The sequence below is a fragment of the Equus asinus genome, chromosome 10, assembly GCF_041296235.1.
Source record: "Equus asinus isolate D_3611 breed Donkey chromosome 10, EquAss-T2T_v2, whole genome shotgun sequence".
NCBI lineage: Eukaryota > Metazoa > Chordata > Mammalia > Perissodactyla > Equidae > Equus > Equus asinus.
Genome location: NC_091799.1, coordinates 77,065,532 through 77,092,857, shown reverse-complemented (window position 1 = coordinate 77,092,857; position 27,326 = coordinate 77,065,532). Strand labels below are relative to the sequence as shown.

General features: G+C 36.4%; 1 long non-coding RNA gene across 1 annotated transcript in view; it reads right to left on the bottom strand.

Annotated features, from left to right (window-relative positions):
• Positions 1-492: 492 nt before the first annotated feature.
• LOC123289614 (uncharacterized) overlaps positions 493-27,326 on the bottom strand; it is a 45,308-nt gene continuing 18,474 nt past the window's right edge. The window contains exons 2-3 of the long non-coding RNA XR_011506589.1: positions 2,667-2,794; positions 493-739 (exon numbers count right to left, since the gene is read on the bottom strand). This is a non-coding gene — a long non-coding RNA (uncharacterized lncRNA). The remainder of the gene's footprint in view (positions 740-2,666; positions 2,795-27,326) is intronic.

Here is a 27,326-nt window from a genome sequence, read left to right as displayed (position 1 = left end):
CATTGAGAGGTAAAACCTAATCTCTTTCCCTTTGAATGTCAACTGGACTGAGTCCTTGTTGACAAGTAGAATGTAGTGAAAGTGATGTTCTGGGACTTGCAATGCCGGTTTATAAGAAGCCTTGGCACTTCCATCTATGTCCCTTGGAATATTCACCCTTGGGATCCAGACCTCATGCTGTGGGAAGCCTAAGCTACATGAAGAGGCCACATACAGGTGCTCCACTTTCAGTACCAACTTTAGTTGAACTAGCCACCACCAACTTCTAGCATATGAGTAAGCCTTCTTGGATAGCCAAACCAGTTGAGCCTTCAGATGACTCTAGTCTTGGCATCTATCTGATGGCAATATAAGAGTTCCCATGGGAGAACTACCTTGCCTGAGCTCAATCAGCTCACAGAACTACAAGAGATAATAAGAAATTTTTGTTTTAAGCCATTAAGTTTGGGGGTAGTTTTGTCATAGAACAACAGATAACCAGAACACTTAATTAATTAAATTCTATTATATTTTTAAGGGTAAAAGCAAAGATGCTATAACAAAGAGATCTGAAAATACAACGGCTTAAATTAAGATACAGGTATATTTCTTTCTCATATGACATTCCACCTGCTCTAGCTAACAGGGCAGCTCTTCCACAAGGCCATTCAGGGATATGAGTTCCTCTCTTCTCCAAGGACTAGGGTATTGTCCATTGCTATGTGACAGAACTTGGGTCACTGTGCATCTGTGTTCCAGCCTGCAGCAAGAGAGAAGAGGTCCATGGTAAGTAGCTTGCCTTCAAGTTGAAGATGATGCATAAATTGCAAACATAAATCTTTTCTTATGCTTTTGACTCAAATTTAATCACATTGCTCCACTTGGGTGCAAGGAAGACTGGAAATGTAGTTTCTAGGTGGGCAGCCACATGCCAGCTTAAAATCTAAAGATTCTACTAAAAAGAAGAAGAAAGTGAGAACAGATACTGAGGAAAGCTGGCAATTTCCACTAACCACGTCCTTAAGAAAACCTGGAAATTTACCATGACCATTTTTCTTAAACATTTAAAATGGCAGGCAAAACATATACAAATATAATAATTACAAAATGCATTACTGTTTAAAACTATCAATGTTGTAGGTTTATTTCTTCATTATTTCTGCCCTTACAATTTTTAGGCTGTTTACAATAATACATATCTCAATACCGTTCTGGATTTTAACAGTCTTGTGAGACTTCACCAGCCCCCAACACACACACAATTATATTGTCTCAAACCTGCCAAGGGTATGTGATTTGTGTCGCCAGTCAGTCAATTCAGGGTCACCACATAGGATCACAGTGATGCAAACCTGAGATACTCATAATGAATTTGATCCTGGTGCCTTTCTTTGAATCACTTTTTTAAAGTTTTATTTGGTCAGTGTTACAAAACCCAATCCCTTGCTATTCCCTGGTATTGTCTCAATGTGCTAGCATTATGGGAAACATTTGTGTCTAATAGGATATTAAAATGAAATTGTGTCTGACTCCCAAAGGCAATAGATTTCAAATACCAAAATGAGGTGGGAGATAGATGGTCATTCAAAAAGGATGGTCAAAGAAGAACACGTTACAGACCTTGCCCAGATTGAGGACATAAAAATGATTCAGAGACTGAAAATGGGAAAAAGGTTGGTGAGTTGTGTGAGAAGGAGTTCTTAAGACACAGCTGTGCTCTGGGTCCTATCAAGCACAGCAAAGAGGGGGAGTTGAGTGTGCTTCCTCCTTTGCCCCAAGTCAAGAGAGAGGGGTTTCAATGGGATTTCTCAGAGAGGTTGCCATATGCTACCTGCAGTTAGGGGGGTATTGTGGCTTACTGTTAAACCTGTCAGAAAAGTTACAAGTGAGCAATAGGTGGCTAGAAGCTTCAGCAGCAGAAGCAAAGGAGAAAGCAATGGTGGCTGCATCGGGCAGTCCCTACTCCCAAATTTTTCAAGGCAAGGATGGATGGCCATTTCCTATAGAGCCATATAGGTGATGATAAACAGTTCTGGAGCCATTTTAAATACTGCCTAAGAGGGAGGGCACCTGGTGACAATGGGACCCTGAAGGAGACAGTCTCTGTTTATTGGAACACCAGAAATGCAGGGCTAAGGATGAGGGAAGTAGCTAGCTGGAGGAAGATGGGTAACCAACATCACACACACACACACACACACACACACACACACACACACACACAAATAGCTTAATGTTCTCAGCATGGGCCTTGGAGGAACTCCCAAATGCACCAATGAGGAAAGAAAAAAAAACAACAGCTTTAAATATCTGGCACATCCAGGAATTCTACAGCCATTTTACATGGTATCTGATGAGTAAAACCTTTCACAACCCTATCTAACAGCTAGAGATTGACTCTACATTTTATAAATGGGTACATACTTAATAAAAGATACAAAATCTCCATATATGTTAAAACTCTTCTGCTCACTAAAAATAAGTTTTAGATTAAGTGTATCCTAATATAGTCATCCTTCTTTTTTATTATAACAACCTTGCAAAATGCTCTATTAATTTTTCTCTTTAAAACATCATTATGATTCATATCACAACCTCAGCTTTCCATTTAACTATAATTATTATCCTGTTTAGAGTGTTCAACCATCACAAAGTGACCTGGGAGCACTTCAAGCTGACTGTCTTACCTTTTTGTACTCTTTGAGATTTTCTGAAAGCACTCTTGATTTCCAGCAAAAATAAGATTTTCAAATCCATGTCGATTTTTCCTCAGCCTAAGACAAGGAATCAGCTACTCTCCAAAGATTCTTTGTTCCTATAAAGGGAGAATAGTGTTAGAGATCAAATATGGAGGCCAAAGAATCCATATGTGATTGTTCCTAGTGAACACCAGTGATGGTCAGGATCTTACTAACATGGTGGACCACATTGGTCACAACACCAAAAAGATCATTTATTTTTAAAAATCATGAATTAAAACTAATATGTGCAATTTAATTCTAACGTTATTATATCCTTTTCAATTTTTTCCCAATATCAAATCTTCAAATTCATTTTCTTTAAAACATACCAATTTAATTTTTTAGGCTCTCCCAAAACTGTATTTCTCAGTTATAATCCATTTATATTGCTGATCACCATCTTGTAGTCACATTATTGACATGTTCACATAGGGTTGTTGTAATTGCTAGGTCTAGAATCTGACTCGCAGACTCTGGAGCCTGACCTCTGATGTTATATCTGGTAGAGATTAAAGTTTTCCACCACAGGGAGCTTAGAATGAATGAGGGGAACAAGGCAAATATTTCAAAACAATCATCAAGGAACAAAATGCTTAAAAAAGTGCTGTACGATGTAACACAACATGTGAGTTGGCTTTACCCGTTGCTGAGCACAAATACATAACATTTCCAGCAGGGCCCCAAACACAATCTTTTGAGCCCCAGCTATGGTTAGGGGTCATTCCTGGGGGTCGTCTTCTGAGAATCCTGTCTTTCAAATTCTTTCGTCTAGCAGTTTGGCAGGAGTTTATTTTTGTGATCAGAATTGCTGCCCGAAGCTTTCCTGTCTTGTACTCTTATGGTCTTCTGTTGGAGAGGCAGACAAGAAATCTGGGAGATACAAAGAAATAACAAGAAGAAGCACATAGTATTATGGGTGCCGAGAGGAGGGCCAGCCAAGGCATTTACAGATTACTGGTCAAGGTTTCTCACCAGAAAGTAGGATTCTGAAGCTGAATCTACAGGACAAGTAGAGGTTATCCCAGGGAGGAGGGACGGAGAGCATGTTATTAGCAAGGGAAGAGTATGGCCAAAGGCCTAGAGGAAGTGATAGAGAACAATAGGTTTGGCTGTAGCTTTGACAGGTAGGAGATAAGGAGATCTTGAATGGATAGAAGAGATAAGGCTGAGAGGTGTTAAAGGAGATAAAGTTTTCAGCATACCTGGTTTAAAATACAAGAGTGTATTTTGCAAACGCTGGAAACCCTCCAAGTTCAGGAAGGCCTCCATGAAGTCCGTTTAGAAGCATTGCTCTGGGTATTGTGTGGAAATGGGTTTGGAGAGTGACAAGAATCAACACAGGGAGGCTAGAGTTGTTACTGCATCAGGTTTATTTTTGCCCGCCACCTTGAAAGCCAAACGCCGACACAACAAGATTGCAGCAGCGAGAGGGTGTAATCACAAGGCAGCCATATGAGGAGGCAAGAGCATGAGTCCAGATCCGCTTCCCGGAAAATAGGAACTCAGGCATATTTATGGGATGGGGGGCAAGGTGGTCTGAAACGTGGAGATAGGTGATTGGAGGTGAGGAGAGGTGAGGTAATTGATGATCTGCACAAGCGTATTTAAGACTCTATGCCTCTTCATAGGATTCATGCTCACAAAATGGTGGTGTTAGCATGATTTGAGGGTGGAATTTTTTTTTTCTGTATGTATTTTTTTTTTATTAATGTTATGATAGATTACAACCTTGTGAGATTTCAGTTGTACATTTTTGTTAGTCATGTTGTGGGTACACCACTTCCCCCTCTGTGCCCTCCCCCCACCCCCCCTTTTCCCTGGTAACCACCGATCAGATCTCCTTATCAATATACTAACTTCCACCTATGAGTGGAGTCATATAGAGTTCGTCTTTCTCTGACTGGCTTATTTCGCTTAACATAATATTGAGGGTGGAATTTTTAGCCTCTTGACATCAAAAGGTGGCCTATCAGACGTCTGCATGGGCCAGTTGATGAGTTGGTGGTCCCAACTGGCCTGGAGTGGACAAGGGGTTCTAATCCCTGACGAACAGCTCAAACACCCATTACCATGGTGACCCAGGCTCCAGGGAGATGTTATCTATAGGAGCCTAGTCGGGGTCAGATAGCATATTGCCTAAGCAGCACAGTCAACAACGGGTGGGTTAGACAGCTAAATGCCATAATCAGTAATTGCAAAAAAGGAAAAAAACTTTAGTTCCTAGCTACTTAATCATCAATGGCTAACTGTTTGCTGGTTTCAGAGTAAGATGACTGTTCTAGTAATCTGAGAAACTGTGGAGACAAAACTAAAATAGTGGTGTGGTAATTACAAAAAGCAGAACCATTTGAGAGATTATCAAGGAGCAAAAAGGATAGAATTTGATGGAACGATTAAGGAACAGAATTCAGGATAGCTTTCAGGTTGTTGGTTTGAGAAAGTGGGCATTTGAATTGTGCCATTTACTAAAATGGAAGAACTCAGAGGAGGAACACAGTGGGGTTGAATGTGGGTGCTCCCAGTACATCCAAGGGGAGATTTTTGTACACAGCTGCTGATAGCTAGATCCAGGGAGAGGGTTCTGAGCCAGAGCTAGGATTAAATAGTCATGAACATATAGCCCATGAGAATCGGATTGCCAAGAGATAGTGTAGACAGTGGGGAAATCAGGGGAGTGGAGGAAAGGGAAGTGGTGGAGAGCAGAGCCTAAGACAAAATTCTGATGAACTATTATCTAAGGAAAGATCACATTTAAAATAAACAACCAAGTTTAACCAAGGAAGTCAAAGGGAAACCAACTGTATAAAGTAACCCAAAGCATTGAAAAAAATACCTTTGTTGAAGGAAGAAGTGACCAACATATCTAATATTTTTACAAGTTAAATTTCAGAAAGACGCCACCATAAATTAGTTATCAAACTGGGTGCCTTGTCAGAGGTAACTCTAGGAGTCTTTATAGTTAGTAGAGATGAGAGAAAGAAAGAAGGTTAAGGTGCAGAAAAATATTCTAAATATAATGTTCAATGTCCAGGAACAATTACTACTTTTTTATTACTAAAGGAGGTAAAGTTTTCAGCATATGTGGTTTAAAATACAACCGTGTATTTTGCAATCACTGCAAGTCCTGCTGTTTGTCATGTTGGTTGGTGAGTTTTCAGAACATCCCAAAGGAAGACAGAGTGCATTTTATGGGCCAGACTTCCCACAGTGCCTTAAACTATTTTACTGGAGAGGAATTAGGTTTCCTTAACTGTGTCTAAGGTTAAGCACCACTTTAAACCCTTCTTATGAATTCTCACAAGCCCACCGGCACACATCCTTCCTCTTTATATGAAATTCAAATGGAAAGAAGCATTTAGAGGTTAAAGTTCTAACGCTTTTGACCTTATCCCCATTTAAATATCTCCTTTCCTAATTTCTGTGGAAAATGACACGTTTGAACCATGTTGCTCACCAGAGTAGAGTGAGTTTGTGGAGGTGGCAGGTGATATTAATCGATGTTAAAAAGAGATGAAAGTGAGGGACTCAGTTACAATGCAAATAGGAAATATCAACGTCATCTATTTTACACCATCTTATCTCCATATCAATTGTTCCAAAGGTGATTAGTCTAACAGTGAGGCCATTTCAAGACAAAATATCAAAGAACAAGTAATTAATACAACAGAACTTATTGAAATGCTGGTTCTTTATTACTTCACAGCTTATTGAACAGCTATGCAATGATTTTTTTTTCTAAAATCTCCATTAAAATTAGTCATTAGAAATCTCAAGAAGTTAAACCATTAAACTCCTGAAAGAATAATCTTCAGTGGTTAAGTATCCAAGTGAAAAGGTAACATAGAAGAATTTTTGTGGAAGTTGTATTTCCATGGAAACATATCACCATCTTTTTGCTGGTATGTATGATATATAAGGTCCACCGCAAATTCTTAAGAAGAAGACATACTTGGAATTTTCTGAAAAATTGTTTTGCTTATCCAGTAAACTTGGTAGATATCACCGATAGAACTTAGAACAAAGAAACCATGAGATCAATCATAAGCACCAGTTACAAGATTGCACTGTGGAATAGGAAACTTCCTGAATTTTGAACAAACCAGAGATCACAAATTCAAATGCCTGCAAGAAACCAGGAAGGTAGTCATCAATAATAGAGAGGACCAAGTGTTTCAATGCAAGTGTGACGATCAATAATGGCAGTATTCAGTACTGGGGATCTATGTAACAGGGAGTGGAGGAGATTAAGAAAATTGAAGTTACCTCAGTAATAAATATAATTAATATTTTAATGCAATGTGCTTTCCAATGAATGCCAAACAAGACATGATAAACAAAATATCAAAAGGTTAAATGAAGATAGAATCAGTAATAATGCCCTGCTGAGTCATCTTGAAGCCTGAGGCAAAAGGAAAAATCAGTAATACTGATCCTGTCTTCAGGAATATTTGTTACGAATAAATGATTAGAGCAGAATCAATATTATATATATTTACAAAGCTATACTACTTTTATGTGGATATACTTATCTTGTGTTTCAATACTTTCTTATTTTTTTATTTCCTGAGGGTTGATAATTTTCAAAGGATAACTAAAACGATATTTTCATTACTATCATCAAGTATAGGGAGTCCAAAAGGAGAATCAATTCAACAAGTGCCTTTGAAGTTGTTTAATCATGTAGTATGATACGTCACTGGGGATTCATTTTGAGGATTTGCATCTAAGAAATAATTAAATAAATTTACTGTGTTGAGTTACAGAATCACAGGATATTTCTTCCCAAATAGGAAAAACAAAAGGTAGTCATAAAATTTAATCTTTTAATGCATACACATTTAAACAGAGCTTTCTTTTTTCTACATAATTTAAGTTCTTGATTTAATATTGTCATTTTACCCCTTACACTTACATCTGCATTTTATTTTTTTATTTTTTATTTTTTTATTGCAGTAACATTGGATTATAACATTATATAGCTTTCAGATGTACATCGTAATATATTTCTAATTCTGTGTAGATTATATCACGTTCACCACCCAAAAGCTAATTATAGTCCATCACCGCACATCTGAGCCTAATCACCCCTTTTCCCCTCCCCCTCCCTTTCCCTATGGTAACCACCAATCCGATCTCTGTTGCTGTGTTTGTTTGTCGTCGTTTTTATCTTCTACTTATGAGTGAGATCATATGGTATTTGACTTTCTCCTGCTGACTTATTTCACTTAGTATAATGCTCTCAAGGTCCATCCATGTTATCACAAATAGCCAAATTTCATCATTTCTCATGGCTGAGTAGTATTCCATTATGTATATATACCACATCTTCTTTATTCATTCATCCCTTGATGGGCACCTAGGTTGCTTCCAAGTCTTGGCTATGGTGAATAAGGCTGTGATAAACACAGGGGTGCAAGTATCTTTATGCATTTATGTTTTCAAGTTCTTTGGATAAATACCCAGCAGTGGGATAGCTGGATCATATGGTAGATCTATTCTTAATTTTCTGAGGAAACTCCATACTGCTTTCCATGGTGGCTGCACCAGTTTGCACTCCCACCAGCAGTGTACGAGAGTTCCCTTCTCTCCACATCCTCTCCAACACTTGTTTCCTGTTTTGTTCATTACAGCCATTCTGACCAAAGTGAGGTGATCCTTCATTGTAGTTTTGATTTGCATTTCCCTGATAGCTAATGATGTTGAACATCTTTTCATATGCCTGTTGGCCATCCGTATATCTTCTTTGGAGAAATCTAAACAGAGCTTTCTTGGCAGCAAGAGCATATCTATTCTGTCATGGTCAAATCAGATTGAGAATTGAGGTAAATGATGGCATCTAGATAAGTTTGGACACTTTCTATATGTTGTCATATCTCATAAAATCAATGTTTACTAAACCAGTCAAACTTTCACCCCTAAATTCTGATTTCATTAAATTGTGCTATTAAAGTCCAAATTAAATTGCAAGCAAAAATCTTTTAGGCTTTTCGAATGTCTCTAACTACATACCTATAATACCAAAATATGAATTAGTGAATTCTTTCTTCTGTTAACCATAAATTTTTAGTCCAAATGGAATAAAATTAAATTCTGGAAGTGCAAGTGACTTGCCCCAGGCAACTTGATGGCTAAATCTAGGGGACTTCAAAGCAGGTATCCAAGCGTGGTGTGTGTGTTTGTGTGTGTGTGTCTATGTATGGATATATTGTGTGAGTACGTGTTGGCATAGATGGGTGGTGGGGAGACAATCACAAGCAGATAAAATACAAAAAAATCGCACACAGATGACAACGGCCATCTCTTCTTTTTATTCCACCTCTAATAATTTCATCTCCCTTTGAAGCTCTTGGATATATCTCCTTAACTAACATTAATTTCACAATTTGATCCTAGGATGCTGAATTAGAGATAGCTTTAGGTGTTGTCAGTTTAAAAGAAGAGTCTGGAAGAAGTAAAGTGAAAGTTGAAGCATAACCATTAAGTCCAGGTGAGATTATCATTAACAACATTTTAAAAGACAGTATCATGCATGTATCAAACATCATCACTGACACTAAGATAGGATCAGTGGCAAACATAATGAAACTCATCAAGGCCATATTGAATAAAATGAAAATGTTTACAATTTTGGCCATGTAAGACAATAAAATAAAACTAAAACTTTACATTTACTATTGTAATCCTAATGAAATGTCATCATTTTTCTAGATCAGGAAAATATTAAAGGGGAAATTTTATTAATATAAATTAGGAAATTTAATAACTAAATTCTGAGTGAATTTCTGCTATGTCCATATAACATCATTTCTTGTTTTTAGCCAATTTCCTGATTGAAGAAATCTTATATGCAAACTCAAGTAGAAATATAGCTTCTGACTCTAGTTTTGCCTAAATTCCTGAAGGTCTATAAACCTTCTTACATTATCACAATAAGCTTGTTTGGGAAGGAAAATGATGTCTTGGAAAGTTGAGGAAGAAAGTAAGTTTTTCTTGACTCTGACGCAGGACCACCATATTCCAAACCCCAGGACTTGCCATTTACACTGTTTTCTCTGTATGCCTCAGACAGTATCTATTATAAAATACAACGATCAAGCAAGTTACTTAACTTCTCTTTTAATTTGCTGTTATTTGAGATGAATGATAACTCTCTTTCAGGGTTGTCTGAGAAGTAAACGAAATAAAATATAAAATAGTTACCATGGTGATTGACATAAAGAATGTACCCCAAACTAGCACCTGTCCTCACCACTCATTCCTACAGAATGCCTACATCTAGTGGAGCAAATCTTATTACTTTTACCACCAGATGCAACTCAAATAGCTTGGAATCTTTGGTTTGTTTCAGCCACTGGAGCTCAGCCAGTCGCTGGACTATTTTTGACTAAAATTAGTCAGAAAAAAATCCTGTTCACTCGTAGCAGAGGAAGCTAACAAAGGTTGTCTTTCCATTAAAAAGATTATATGCATTTAGGTAATCATATCACTGCTACTTAAAGCAGCGTATCTATTCAAACATCCTCATTTTCTTAATTTATCGCATTAGAGTTCTGCTTTATCTACAGGGTAATTGTGCCAGACAATGGAAAACTTTGTAGAATGCAGTGTCTTTGTTACTTCTGACATGAATAAACACTGGACTGGATGGAACATGTGCTAATATCAGAATCCCAAATACTTCCTTAAACGCCATGAAAACCGTATTATGAACCTTTATGGTTTTATGTATGTATTTTTTTCCACTGTAATTATATGATGAATAAACACAGTTAGTAAAAAAACATTCTTAGGAATATCGCCTGCCTCAGAAGACTGCCTTTTGTGTCACATTTACATTTTTATTTTATATTTTATTTTAATTTTCAAAATGAAGCTTACCATTTCACTACTAAAAGGACATAAGTAGATAATGCCAAATAATAAATGACTTTAGTCAGTCCAGGGGGGATGACAGTCATATGCTCATTAAAACCATATTTACTTTTAAAGTATTATTTTTTTTTACTTTTAGAGTATTATTGCAGTGTTATATAATAACAACCTGAAAAAAAATGAATAAAATAATGATACATATTACCAATTCCTGTAGAGTCTACTTCTAAATAAGTGTACGCAAATCAGAGCTTATGGTGCTGAACTAATAATTTCTTACACCGGTATGAATTTACATAAAATAGTATTTATTAAACACTCAGTGTGTTGAGTTTCAAGTGCAATGACTTTCTAATTAGACTACGTAGTAGAGAAGTGTGGGTTGAGATCATTGGTTGGAAAAACCAATGGGATAAAGTCTCAAATTAAATTGAAAGTGACTCTTTGGACAATAAAAGACAAACAATAGAAAGAGGAAAATTTTGGTGACTGTAAGTAAGAAAAAGGATCAAACATCTTTCTTCTTCTTCCTTTTTCTCCCTCTTTCTCTCTCCTTTCTAAACAAGTCAATCCCAGTGCCCTGAAGTCAGGCAGGACAAATTAGGTGTCTAGTTGGAGGCATCGCAGGGTCTAGAGTGCTGAGGACCAAGCAGGTACATGTCAGGAGTGACCAGCGTAGGCTATAGAAGCCCAACAGAAAGAGAAAGGTGGGAATGCCTGGAGTGAGGAGTCAAGAGTCTGAACACGCTGAGAAGGAAATAATCCGCATGGAGGGGTGACCTGGCTTGGGGTTTTAGAGCCTGAGCAGGATGAGGAGGGGATCTTTGCAGCTTGTCACTAGGTGTCAGAGTCCAGGTGGAGAGATGAGGCTGATCACACAGGAGAAAGGCTTTGATGTGGGGTGACAGAGCCCAAACAGTAAGGGAGGTGTCCACATGGAGAGGGAGCTAGGTGTGGGTGTCAGAGGACAATTGTGTTGAGGAGATGTCCAGTAGTGCAGATGAAACAGTGTGAAGAGGGTGCCTATCTGGAGGTAGCCTGGAGTGAGAGAAATCAGAGCATGAGCCCAGTTAGGAGTGTGTGTGTAGCAGGGGACAGTGTAAAAAATCAGAGCCAGAGAACTGTGAGCAGGGAATGCAATATAAACAGCAATGGGAAATTGGTTACATACACGGATATTAAGCAAATTAAATATATTAAGGATAATGGAGACCAGATTGGTATTGTGAGAGAAGGGAGTTGCAAATACAGCATTGGAGAAAAGCAAAATGAACTTTGTGGTTTTGAGTTGGAATTGAAGATACTAGTATGAAATTTGTGGTTTTCATTATATACATAGATTCAGATATAGATATATATACACACACGTATACACATATATATGAAATACATATGGATGTATAGACATCGACTCTTGTTCTGTCCACCAAGATAGTCTGGAAGCAATGATAGCCCAATAGTCATGAGTAAACCTTCCACTCTAATCTGGCTTCTAATTATCAATCTCCACTTGGAGGAACTAGGGTTCCTTGGAGAAATGGCTGAGTTCAGGGCTTGGGCAAGGAGAATACAAGATAAATCTGGAACATCATTTTATGCCAGAAAACAAGGAAGTACTCAAAGAATGATAGGGATGTGTCAGGAGTTCACAGAAGTCATCTTAAAGAGTCTTCACTGGACAAACCTGAAACAAGCTGAACGTCAAAATAAATAATGATAGTAATGTCTCAGGAGCGATTGAATAAAATGGGAAACCATGAGTCCATATCAATCTACCTAAAGGAACAAATGAAATCTTTCATAAGGAACTGGATATTTACGTAGTTAAAGATACCTTTCCATAATACACTTATTAATTAAAAAGAGAAAAAGAATAACGCTACAGTGGAGAAGGCTGGCAGATACTATCCTTAATCAAGGGATCAAAGTATATATCATTAATACTGGGAAATAATAAAGTCATGTGCCACATAACAGAATGAAATAAGCAGAACATGGCATCACTTCTGTGATATTCCTCCCAAAGATGCATAACTTGAATCAAATCATGAGGAAACTTCAGACAAACCCAAATTGACAGACAGTTTGCAAAGTAACAGGACTATAATCTTCTAAAGTGTCATAAAGACAAAGGGACATGAAAACAACATACAGCACATGATTCTGAACTGGAACCTTTGCTAAAAAAGACAATGTTGAGACAATTGGCAAAACTGGAATGGGATCTAAGGTTTAAATGGTAGAAGTGTATCAGTGTCAATTTCCTAATGTTTGTGGTTGCATTATGATTATGTAGGAGAACACCTTTGTAAGAAATACACACTAGAATATTTAGAGGTGATTGGATATCAGGTTGGCAACTTTTCCTCAAATAGTTCAGAGTAAAAGTTCTTGTGCTGTACTTTCAGCTCTTCTGTAACCTTAATATGTTTGCAAAATTAGCATTTAGTTTTTAAAAAGAGAGAAGATCTACTAACCTAATTTATGAAGCGAGGGTCTCAGAATAAATGGAAAGAGGTGTAATACAGCAATCAGCCAATCAATATCTACCTATTTAGTGTCTGCTCTGGGTACACCAGTCTACATGACAAAGCACGGCTGCTCTTTTTTTTTTGTCGCGGGGGGGGGGGAAGATTAGCCCTGAGCTGACTGCTGCCAATCCTCCTCTTTTTGCTGAGGAAGACTGGCCCTGAGCTATCATCCATGCCCATCTCACTCTACTTTATACATGGGACACCTACCATAGCATGGCTTTTGCCAAGCGGTGCCATGTCCGCGCCCAGGATCGGAACCAGCCAACCCCAGGCTATAGAGAAGCAGAAGGTGTGAACTTAATGACTGCACCACTGGGCTGGCCCCAGCATGCTGCTCTTTAATCAAAATTAAGAAAGCAATATATGAAAATGGTGGATCATTGGATATAGGTAGTATTGGAAATATATGTGATAGGCTATCAAGAAGAAAGTGACCTGTGTGACCTGGAAGGGGCTCCACGTGAGAACATCAGTGCAGGCAGGATTTCAGAGTTGAGAGTAAGCACGGGTTTGGCAATGGGTAGTCAGGACACCAACTTGACAAAAAGCAGAAGGTTCGCAACAGAAAGTAGTAGAAGATAAAGCAAAGACAGATACAACACAGGGGTCCTCGAAAGTGATACTAAGGTGTGGTGATGAGGTAACTTGCTCCTCCAAACAAAAGACCCACCTTAGCAGATAAAATCAGTTAGGACAAAAATCTATAATCATCTTTCTCTCAACCAGCTGTCAACTAAGGCAATAATTTTCAAATGTAATTATTTCCTCTTCAAATGTAATCCTATTTAGAAGCCCAATGTATACAGTAGATAAAAAGGAAGCTCGCATTGAATATAGAGTGAGGAGCCTAGAGCCTTGCCTCTTGCCTTGTCTTTATAACTGATATGACCACTGACATTCTGCTGAAGAAGCCCTAGGAATCAAGGATCATAGATGGACGATCACTAGAGTCGCACCCCCCTTATCTATGGGGCATACATTCCAAGACCCCCAGTGGATGCCTGAAACTGTGGATAGTACTGAACGCTATTTATACTATGTTTTTTCCTATGCATACACATCTATGGTAAAGTTTAATTTATAAATTAAGCTCAGTAAGAGATGAACAACAATAACTAATAATACAATAGAACAATTATAATAATATACTGTAATAAAAGTTATGTGAATGTGGTCTCTCTCTCAAAATATTTTGTTGTGCTTTACTCATCCTTCTTCTTGTGATGATGTGAGATGATGATATGCCTATGTGATGAGACAAAGTGAGGTGAAGGACATAAGCATTGTGACATAGTGTTTGGCTACTATTGACCTGTAGAGGAATGGTCAGAAGAAGGATCACCTGCTTCTGGACTGACCAGGAGTAACTGAAACAGTGGAAGGTGAAACCTCAGATAAGGGGACTACTGTACTGTCAAGCAGGCTGAAGAGGTTCTCACAGCTTTTACTGCTTTAAAAGGTGACTCTTCATGGGAAAGGTCCACAGTAATGGCCTATATGCTGTTCTCTCCTCCTATCTCTATGCCTTAATATATCAATCTGCACACAAAGCACACAACCACCGTCTGAACTTTCCACCTGAACTTTCTAGACCAAATGGGGCTGTCTTAGTCAAGAAATATTTTAAATTTTTTCTTTATCCATAAAATGATTATCTGGCACCACTCTGTAGAAATATATATGGAGATAATATGTTTAGCATTCAGCTAAATACTTTTTGAATCAAATTAAAAATATATCAGATTATTTTCTCTATCAGGTGGACACAGTTTATGAAAATCTGATTATATAGTCCTAACCTTCAGGGATCTTCTTGAAAATATGTTGACTATGATCCTGGAAAAGAGACCCCTTAATTGGTTCCAGATTTCAGGACCTCAGAGCAATTACAAATTATGAATTAAAGTTTCTTCAAATTTGATATGATTAAAATAACTTCAGAATATTAAAATAATAGAATATTGGGAGAATATACTCAGACATAAAATTATATTTAACTACGATTTCCTTTGAATAAAGTAATTTTCATTTTTAATAGGCATTGATAAAAATATAACTAAAGTTATCAAATAGATTACTATGTTTAAATTTTTCATTTATTGGTAAGATCTTAAAAGTGACTTGGAAGTTTACTTTGTCTAAGTCACAATTGGGAAATGTAAAAATACTGTTGCTAAAATGGAAACAAAACACTGTAGTAAAAACAGTGCAAAACATCAGTAATCTTTAGATACCCTGAAGTTCGTTTGTTTAACCACGCTTTCCTTTACACTTCCAAAATCACAACGATTAATATGATTATGTTGACAGCTGAGTTTCTTGCCAGTCCATGCTAGCCAGATTTTACAGTTTCTTTGGTGTATAATTTTTCTTCTTCCCTATCAGACCTGACACTTTCCTAGTCGGATCATCCTGAGATTTGACCCTAGTTGTGGATCCTGGTGGTCATGGGAGTGTATGAAGGTAGATGCTGAAGAAGAATATTGTCTGGTAAGGCACTTACCTCACTGGGGGACTCTGAATGGTCTTTAAGTGAAGGAGATTTTATCTTCAAACAAGGGCAATTTTGCAGATCTGGATGATTTGGGCAATCAGGGAATTCGAGGATTTCAAGTGCATCTGGGCCAAATATGGCCCATTCAAGTCTCAGGATCATACTTGCTCTCTGTCATAGCCGTGACTGGTGAAGGACACTTTCGTAAGATAAGAATAGATTTGCCTCTTTTATAGTCAAGTACTGTGTCTTGTTTTCAGCTCTGGCTTCAAAAGATTAGTCTCTTTAAATACTACCAAGTAGATTCTCTAACTTTCATACTTTGCTTTAAATTCATGATAAATAGATTGAGCCTGTCATTTCTCTTTCCAACACACAAATGGTGTTTAGAAATAGCTACTCAATGCCAATAACACTTACAGTTACTAGTTTCCCTATACTTCTCAAATATCATAGACGTTGATATGTTCTTCCACTTATCTTATCTAGGTTCACCACAGGTGAAAGTTTTAGCAATCACTAAGCCGAAGCAAGCCACAGACTATCAGCTTTCCACCTACTACCAGTGGGTGGGCTCTCACTGTCTCCCAGCCAGTGAGTTATCTAACTCTAGAGTCCCATCCTTAAAGCCTGCTTCCTGGCACCAACTCCAGCACTATCTTGGTGAACTTCTCTAGAAGCACCGCTGGAGATTCTTGTATAAATAATTTATTGATCAAGAATTCTCAGGAGAAAGGAAGTAAGTGAAGCAATATAAGGTAGCAAACAACCAAAACCACATAGGAAGTGGTCTTAGCTAGAAACTGCTTTTCTGATTCCATGGGGAGTTTGGAGCACAAATTGCATCATAGAGTTGGTCTTACCTTTTCTTTTTTATTTCTTGGTGAGGAAGATTGTCCCTGAGCTAACATCTATGCCCATCTTCCTCTGTTTTGTATGTGGGATGCCTCCACTGCATGGCTTGATAAATGGTGTAAGTCATGCATTGGATTTGAACCCCCATGCAGCTGAAGTGGAGTGTACTGAATCTAACCACTATACTACTGGGCCACCCCCCACCTACCTTGAACAAGGGAGTCAACCTGGCCTCATTAATCAGTTTCAGCCTCAGGCTGACAGCGGGTAGAGAGTAGGGAAGTGGAGCATAACCTCCTCTGTAATACTGGATCTCATTCAGCTGAGGTCAATTCTCCTGGGAAGGACCAGCTGTGAGTTTTTAGCAAACAGCCTTGTGACTACAGGGGGCTAGGTGAACCAGCCCAGTGAAGGAGATCAGGCTGGGCTACTCCATCATTCAAACCAGGATAATCTTGAGAGAAAAAGGGACAATTACTGATAATTATCCCCCGAAAGTCAAGTAAACTAAGACTGTTCCAGGCAAACAGGAATATACGGTCATCATACCTCCATCCTATAACTCCTTGCTGTATGGAACAAAGGCCGGGTTTCTCTGAAGGACACGCAGCCTTCTCCACTGGAGGTCCAGGGATGAAAGTATTCACATCTCTTCTATAAACCTTCCCACAGGGGCCTGGGCTTGGTATAAGGGCGGACATAGAGGAAAAGATTGATTTCCTTTATTTACTCCTCCTCGTCACAATCCCTCAGGACCAGGGAGAGAATTGTTTGCTTTATACAAAACTGTTAAAAAGTTTTAATCAGAGAAATAATGATTATTTTTCACTTGAACATAAAATAAATTCAAGCCCACGGTGCAAAATACACTTTGGCAATTTAATATTTTTAAATTATATGTCCGGAATCAAAAGAAAAAAATGTGACAAATCTTTTAAAAATGGCATTGGAAGTGCTAAGGTCACAACGAATGTTAAAAATGAAAAAAACTGAGCTGAAGTTTCTTTTAAAAACACTCCATTCAAGAAATCAAAGGACTCAAAAGAGTTGTGAAATGTTAAAATATGTTTTAGAAGTTGCAGATGTGAAGTCATTTTTCAAGTGTTTCCAATAGCTGATTTTGTTAAGACATCTGTTTCTGGGAAAATTTTATTAGAAAACAAAACATAGTAAGAAAAAAAAATCAATTTTCAAAATCCATAAAAAACAGATCTTTATCCAGAAAAAAAAAAGTATATTTAATATTGTTTCCTGGAAGTTTAATTTGAAACTAGGGAGTATTTTTTTGTTGAAGGCAGTGATTTCAACTTGGTGTGTGAGAGTTTAAGGCAGAAGGTACACATTTTGCAACTTGCCACCACATTCTCAAGGCTTGTTTATCAGTTCTCAGAGTTCTCTTACCCCAAGTGAAAAATTACTGGACAAATTCATGAAACTGGTGATGTTTTGATTTCAAGTAAACAATCTGATCAAATCACAAGAATGGGCAGTGTGGCTTTGTGTATTTTTACTTTTTTCAGTTCAGTTGGTGTATTTGTGATGTTGGAGTGTAAAAGTAATATTTGACAGCTTTGTTGAGATTTTATTGACAAACAATAAACTGTACATGTACAATTTTAGACCTATGAATACACCAAGGAAAACATCACCACAGTCAAGACTATAAACATATTTGATCATCCTCCCAAATTTCCTTATGCATCTTTATAATCATCCCCCCATCCCTCTCTGGTCCCACCCCTCTCTCCAAGAAACCTCTTATCTTCTTTCTGTTAGATTAGTTTACACTGTATAGAATTTTATATAAATGAAATCATACAAATTTTTGTCTGGCTTCTTTCACTCCATGTAATTATTTTAATATTCACCCTGTTGGTACATGTATCAATAATTTGTTCCTTTTTATTGGTCGGTAATATTCCATTGTATGGACATGCCACAATTTGTTGATCCATTCAACTGTTGATGGATATTTGGGTTATTTCCAGTTTGGGGCTATTACAAACAAAGTTGCTATGAGTGTTCACATGCAAGTCTTCATGTGGACATGCACTTTCATTTGTCTTAGGTAAACACTTGGGAGTGGAATGGCTGGATCATATGGTAGGTGAGTGTTTAAATGTTTAAGACATTGTCAAACTGGTTTCCAAAGTGATTGTATCATTTTACATTACCACTAACATGTCAGCCAAAAATTTCTTAGATACAACATCAAAACCATGATCCGTAAACTTTTAAAAACTAATAAATTTAATTTCATCAAAGTTGAAAACTGCTCTTCAAAAGATATTGTTAAGAGAATAAAAAGATAATCCACAGATTGGAAGAAGATATTTGCAAATCATATATCTGATAAATGACATACACTGAATATATAAACTCTCAAAATTCAATAAGAAACAAACAACTCAATAAATAAAGTGAATGAAATATTTAAACAGACACTTCACCAAAGAAGATATTTGGATAGTAAATATGCACATGAAAAATGGTCAATATGATTAGTCATTAGGGAAATGTAAATTAAAACCCCAATGAGTACTACTACACATCTATTAGAACAGCTTAAATTAAAGAGACTGACCACATCAGGTGATAACAAGAAAGAACTGGAACTCTTACACATTGCTGGTAGAAATAATATTTTAAACGTCTATTGAATGGATAATGTTGTCTTAGGTTCTGTGTGAATTTTACACTTTTACTCTTGAAATTGAACAGTGCCACTTGCACTTCAATAACAGTGCTTTCTCCCTAAGAAAGAAAAATTGAACTGATTTATACTCATGAAATACTTTTAGGTCTTATTTTAGTACAACACATGGTGTTATCCCTGCCTTATTCTTGAAACAATTTAATCTCCTCTCACTGAGACTTTTGTCCTTCCTTCTTGACTGCCCTATCCCAAATTATCTTTAATATTTTTCCTCTTTCCATCCATTAAATATTGGTGTCCCTTGAGGGTCAATCCTAAACCTATTTTCCCTTACTCCACAAACCCCAGGAGGCATCTCACCTCATTCAGCCTCTATATTTAGTGGCATGTGCATTGGTTAATGCCAACATGTCTCTTCAACACTGAGATGTGTCTTGAGATTCTGATCCATGAGCTCCGCTAAAGTAGCCCACTGGAAACTAAAAATCAATATTACCAAATTTGTATTTATACATTTCCATGCCCTCCAATTGTGCTTCTTCATTGTTCTCTATGACAATTGATAAATTGTCCATTCATTCAGTTTTCTGAGACAAAAATCTGGCTATCATCTTTGACTGCTTCCTTCTTGCCTACTTATCTTGTGGATGTTATTCCTTAAATATTTAAATATTACTCCTACTCTCCCCTCCTCTCCATTTCCACTGGCCTAACTCCAGCCTCTGTCATTTTTTACCTGGACTCTTGATAGTCTAATCACCTTACTTCTGGTAATGGCTCCTCCAATCACTTTACACATTGCAGCCTGATTACTGTTCTTAAAGATCAAATAGTTTCTACCAGTATACTGCTTAAAACATTTCAATATTTTCTCCCAGCTCTTAGGATAGAGTCTCTTTAAAATGGTAAACTCTTTATAAATGGAAAAAAAAAAAAAATATATATATATATATATATATATATATATATATATATATATACACACACACATAGGGGCTGGCCCTGTGACATAGTGGTTAAGTTCACAAGCTCCATTTTGGTGGCCCAGGGTTCACAGGTTCAGATTCTGGGCATGGACTGAGCACCTCTCATCAAGCCACGCTGTGGCAGCGTCCCATGTAAAATAGAGAAAGATTGGCATGGATCTCAGCTCAGTGACAATCTTCCTCAAGCGAAAAATAAATAAAACAAATAAATTAATTAATCTTAAATCCTAGATCTTCACCTATTGTTCTTAACATCTTCTCTCATGCACTTTATTCCCAGTCCTACCAAATTCCTTCCTCAAACCTACCATATTCTTTTTTATTTCATAGCCTTCCCATAGCTTGTTTCAACTACTGGGAACATTCTTTTAGTTTCACCTGACGCCTTTTGCCTTGTGAACTTATAAGTAACTTCTACTTATCCTTCTACCTATTTATCCTGGTGGTCACGTACAACAGGAAGACTTCTTGGCTCTTCCTAGGCTGTTTAAATGTTTGTACTGTGTGCATTCACATCATCTCAATCATGGTATCTAAAAATTATAATAATACTGAGTTGTCTGAATCAGAAAGCCCTCTGGGGACAAGGACCATATCTGTCTTTTCCATCACTGTATCTTTATGCTTAGAACATAATATGCATTCAATTAATATTGGTTTGCTTGAATGAATGGATTAATAAATGAATACTGAAATGAGAACCTCTGTGCTCAGAGAAAGGGAGGCCCACAGACAACTGGGAAAACAAAGAGGTGTTAAAGTATAGGAATGAATGTGAGCAGAAACAATGATGAATAAGTGTTTGGTAGACGGGAAAGTGTTGGCCTAATCAACTCTCACAAATAAATGTAAAAGCCTTTTCTGTCGCTACTTCAAGGCAGTTTGACATAACTCTGTTTACATTTGGGGATGTTCACTATGTAATACCAGTAACAAATTAAATTCAACCAGGAAGCAAAACATAGGCAAGAAATTCTAAATAATTGCTTCTAACCACATTGGTAAATACCACAGAAAGAATAGAGGATGGCTGGCGATAAGAGGAAGAAGGAAGCTGTCTGACTGGAGTATGACAATCCTAAATGACCCCAAACATGGCATGTATCTTTAGCCAAAAGTAGTTCATGAGCACTAAGTAAATGTACCTTCTTAAAGAATTCATTAAAAAAAAAGAAGAAAGAAAAATACACAAGATACCATTTTTAGCGCTAAAGAAAAAACTTAGCATTACTGTATTCAAATTTGACCCAGGATGTTAAACTATTCAATTTGCTATTGTCCTTTCCCTCATCTTTTGTTTATTTTACTCAGTCATTTGATTGTCATTGAACTTCAAGTTTTACCAGTGGTTTGAAAGATTCCACTGGATCGTAATAAGTCTTTCAGACAAACCTGTGGCGCTCAGTTTTATTAAACATTGTTCTGCATATGAAATTATACATTTGATACCTGAGTTTTATTGTTTATTGGAGATAATTTAACATTCCATGTTGCATTACATGAAACAAAATACACTGCAACACATGTAGGATAATTCATAGTAATATGAAGAATCCTATCCATTTGGAAAACAGGAGATAGAGGACTAATGCCTTTTCCAGGAAATTAATCAATGATGAGTGAGTGCTTTTGAAGATTATGTGACAAAGAGGCAGACTAGAGGGACTCAGCGCAAAAAGAACTTATCTACCAATCTTTGTTTAGTTGAATTGCTAAATGTTATTGAATTTCCTTCACGGAAAGAATAAGTCCTAGAAGTTCTTACCTATGGATATTGGCAAAGCCAACCCAAAACTTCTCTAACTTCTGTATACAGACGCAAATCCCTGCCTAGGCAAGATTTCAGGCTGATAGAAACATTTTTTTAATATTCATTTGATCAGTACATAACTATTCTATGAATATCATTTTTCCCAAACCTACTTTGCTCATTGACTTAATTCTCCTTTCATAAGGTAACCTAAATGCAATATATAGAGAGAGAGAAAATTTCCTTAGAATCTACATATAGATCTATGCTCCAGTATATATGTATACAGCAATGTCATGATGAGTTTGTCTGTGGAAAAAATCACCAGTGATTCAGCTGAAATAGTCAAATCAATTTTATAGTGTATTACATATCAACAATAGCTATTTGATTGAGTATTTCACTATTGATTGCCACTGTGGCATGGTGAGGGTGAGGGGAGGTTTAGGAAGATGAGGTCTCTGTATAGGAGATTAAAGATTCAGCCAGGATTCCATCACCAATGAAATTAGTGAAATCATATTAATAAGCTAATAACAAAATATTCCTCTTAACAGGTTCACAAATTGTTGAGACTAGTTTGTTGTTCCTCTAGCAGTGTTAATGTTACTGTCCAGAGTCACTCTCCAAACTTCTCTTAAGTGTTGTTTTATAACGTTTTTTCCAAGACCATGATAACTGGAGTTTTAAATAAGCACATATTAATAGTAATACCCCACCCACTAACTTTCACTCCTGCCTGCTACTGTGAGACCATCATTTCCCTGTAAATGCCACCCTTCAGGGTTATTTCTGGGCATTCATTAGAGAATTCTTCAAGTTTGCTCACACATAAAATTTATTAGAGAACACACGGAAACCCCCATCATCTTCTTATTTGGCTCTGGCCACCCTCTCTGGTAATGCATAAAACCAGGGCTTGTGTTTTTATTGTTCACAACTGATCTATCCTCCTCTGTCCACCACTCTACCACTACCACCACCACCAGACTCTAGTGTTCCTTCAGGCACAAACCAGTAATGAGTTTGGGGGGGTCCTCAGGGTCTAAACACTATGCTTGTTTCTCTTCTTCATTTGTTTATTACTCTATAAAAGACCAGGTTTGAAAAGAAACAAAATAGAGATTCTAGTTCTAAAATAATAATATGATGACTTTAATGTGAAATGTACTAGATAGGTCAGATGGCAGATAAGATGTAGCTGGAGAAAGAATAATAAGTTCAGAGGGAACAGAAAAAGATAAAAACATGGAAAGTATTAAATGGAAGATAAGAGAAGACCTAATAAAGGTGTCATTGGAGTTCTGAAAATGAGAAAACAGAGATAGAGACAACGGGGAAATTCAATATTCAAAGGGATTGATGACTGAGAGCGTTGCAGAATGGCTGCAAGACAAGAGTCTTCAGATTCTTAAAGCAGAGTGAATCCCAAGTAGGATATATACAATAACACGTATTTCTAAGCACATTTCTGTGAATCTGAAGAATACTAAGAACATGGAAATTCTAAAAAGAGCAAAAGAGAAAGAAAAAATAAAAGACAGACTTATATTTGTCATCTTGGCATAAAATGAAAGCTGGGAACGAGTAGAGTAATACCTCTAAGAACAAATAGAAAATACTTGACTAACTAGAAACATATGTACTTTGAAATTATTTTTAAGTAATAGAGATAAAATAAACACTTTTCAACCAAACAAAAATAACCTTGAAGAAGAAAGGAATGAAAGCAAAGAGAAAGGAATAATATATTAAAAAAAAGATAAGCAATATAATTTGTAAAATCATGGGAAATAGCAAAAAACAACTTTTTTGTAAAATAATAATAGCAATAAATAGTAATGATTAATCGTGGATGTTAAAATACAAGATAAAACTAATATGGTGTACTCCCTTCTTAACATTTATGAAGATAGTATTCCAGAAAGCTTGTAATTTGTAAGAGGGGAGAAATGAATTAAATTTAGACTTTTGTAAATTATGCTGTCTAGAGAATCAACAAAACAATAATAGTTTATAACTTCAAGCTAATAAAGGAGGAAATAGCATTTTAAAAATTTAGTCATTCCAAAAGAAAGCAGGAAAGGAGAAAAAAAAAAAAAACATGAGAAAAGCTAGATAAACAGAAATCACCAAACAAGATGTAAAATTAAAGCTGAATATATTAAAAAATTACAATAAACATAAATTGGCTGCATCTGACAACTACTGTCAGAAGCTATCAGACAGGAATAACAGATCATGACAACTTAGTGTAATTGCTGTTATGTAGCTATACACAACTTGCTGAGAAGAGAGGCAACTAATATGAAGGAGAGGAAAGAAGGCTTTTTAGAGAAGGTGATACATGAGCTGAGTACCTGAGGATGCATGGGAGTTTTCCAAGGACACAAAAAGCACAAGAACATTCCAGAAATAAAAATAAGCATTTGTGAAGACGAATAATTGCAGAATATTTTTACCTTTTCCCCCTCATCCAAAGAAAGAATTGAAGGGCAGGAGAAAAATGGGAAAAAAATTAAAAATTAATTTCTTTTCCTTTTGTCAAAGATTTACCTGTTCTAGAAAGCTTTCCCTAATGATCTTTTAAAGTAGAAGGCATTTCATTATCTGGATTAGTTACATAGAGCATTAGATCAGTGATTTACAAACACCAGGAGTAGTTCTCATAATAAGGTTTGTATAGAGCTGAGAGAAATAAAGAAAATATATCGAATTTTCCATACATCTAATACTGTCTTTTTGCATTTTTGGTATTAAGAAGTTCTTTACATTATGATTAATGGTAGTAATATGCAATAGGTTTTTGTTTGCTTCTCGTTTGTTAGTTTTTAATGTCCTTTTTGGCAAAATAAGGAGTCAGCAATAAAATTAATTCTTTTTTTCTTTTGTATCAAAGTGCATTTTATTGTCCAGGAACTCCAAAAGTCTGCAAATCACTAGATTAAATGAGTCTCAAAACTTTTGGGAAGATCTATGCAGTTTAAAATATAATGTTTTCCAAAAGACTATGCAAGAAATGAGGTCTTGCTTTAAATAGACCCCATCTGAAAACTATAGAAAACATTTTTCTCCCCAGTTTGATAAATTTACTTCTTTAGTAATGAATATATGAGTCTCTTGTTTTCAGAACAGTAAACCAAAAACCAGGCATACATACTTTATACCTGTTGTTTTGCTTCAGAGAGAAAAAAATCTCATTTAATAATTCAGTTCCTATACATGTGGGTATGCTTTTAAAAATCATTCAATATTTGCATATAAGCTAATCAATAAAGGACCAAAATGAATAGCTAGTTTCCTGGAATGATTAGTTTACTTAACATTATGTGCCAACTGATACTTAGTAAATGCTCTATATTTGTCTAAGAATTAAATAAGATATTAGACAATTGAAACTTATCGTACCCTATTCAGTACGGAGCTCATAGTTAGTCTCCAAAGAAAAGGAATTAAAAAATGGAATTTAACTATGTCCATGTCAATTATATCCAAGTTAGATTACAGTCTAAAGGGCTAAAAGATTTACAGGAGTCATAATTATACATTTTGTCTTAGTTCTTTCATGTTTATTCTCTGCACATAGGCTATTGAATTCTCTACATTTCCCATATTTTTAAAGAAAATTATTTTCTTACACAGTAGATCTCTCACATATGATTGTAAGAACACGTGAATAATAATACTTATTAGGCTTGCTGTGATGAAATGAGAGTGTGTATAACTTAGGTGATTTGACTCATTCATGCAAGAATCATGAGGTATTTGATCATGAGAAATGGAACGCACGCATGGGCACATGCACTCGACTTTCATAGATATCTTCCAGTAGGCTTCCTAAACCTAATAACATCTATTATTTTCATTTTATTAGTAAATGGCAAGAAAAGAGAGAAGCTAGATGAGCCAAAGATAAAATTTTGCCAAGTTTCATTTCGTTTTTAAAAGGAAGCCAATTTTTGTAGAATATTAATTCTCAAAGTGTGGTCCACAAACCCTTAGGGGTTCCTAAACCTTTACAGAGGTTCTCCTATCACAGTCAAACATTTTTTGCCTTTTTCACACCCACTCTCACTCAAGTGTACAGTGGAGATTTCCAGAGGCTACATGACATATGATGATATTTAATCATGAAATCCACATTTGGAAGATCTTCATAACTCAGTCAACCAATATTTTCCAAATGACCAAAGCATGCTGTGACTGAATCATGCATGGATAAAAGATCCACTCAGAGTGCAAGATAGTCTGATGGATTTTCACCTAACAGAGTATGGAAAGTACAGCGTGATGTTTTCAGATTCCGCATTGCAACTAATCTTCGAGAAACTACTCCTTGTCAAGTGTTGGTATTGTATGAAAGGATATACACAGTTATCTGAAAAGTCTATTAAAATGCATTACCCTTTTTCAGCTGTATATCTGTGTAAAGCCAGATGTTTTTCCCTGTACTTAAACGAAACAACATATTAAAACAGATTGAATGTAGAGCAGATAGGAAAATTCAGCTATCTTTTATTGAGTCAACCATTAAAAATGTGCACTGAAAAAATGTAAAAAGCATGAAGAAGTTTGGAGACAAAAAGTTTAAGAACTGAATCTCTAGGGAATTCATTGAAAAATGGGTTTTGCATGACTAAAGAATATTTGTGCTTGAAAAGCATTTAACCCCAATTTAAAATGGAACTCGTTTAAAGGCTATACAAACATTGCAGCAAGACTTTTTGTCAGGCTATTTGGGGAATTCCAGAAGGTGAAGGAAATTACTGGGCTGTTATCCATAATGTGAAACTGGTATGTATGTATGAAATATATATATATATATATCAGAGCCACTTAGACTTCAAACAGTGAGAAACACGAGCGTGTAAGCCGAATTCAGTCAACAGAATCTGTCTAAATCTAGATTATAAAATTTCAAAGAATCAGTGAATAAAAAACAAATCATGCACCCTTATAGCAGTTCCATACAATCACTACTTATAGAGTGTGTTTATTTTAAAACTCTTAATTATTCCAATATTGCTAACTATTTTTTGCTGGGAAGTTTCTCCCTGAGCTAACATCTGTTGCCAATCTTTCTCTCGTTTTTTTTTTTTTTTCCTCCCCAAAGCCCCAGTACATAGCTGAATATTCCAGTTGTAAGTCCTTCTAGTTCTTGTATGTGAGCTGCTACATCGTGGCTACTGATAGATGAGTGGGATGATTTTGCACCCCAGCACCTGGGCTACCAAAGTGGAGGGGGCTGAACTTTAACCCTGGGCCATCAGGGCTGGTTCCCAATATTGCTAACTTTCACTCAGAGTCACTATGGAACGTATCTGCATTAAACAAATATTAATAAATGTAAGCATCGCAACCAAAAGAAAAGTGTCACCTATGATGTTAATGGAATCAAAGATGATAAAAAACCAATAATAAGTATCATATGCTGAGGAGAACAATATTTAGTTCAAAAT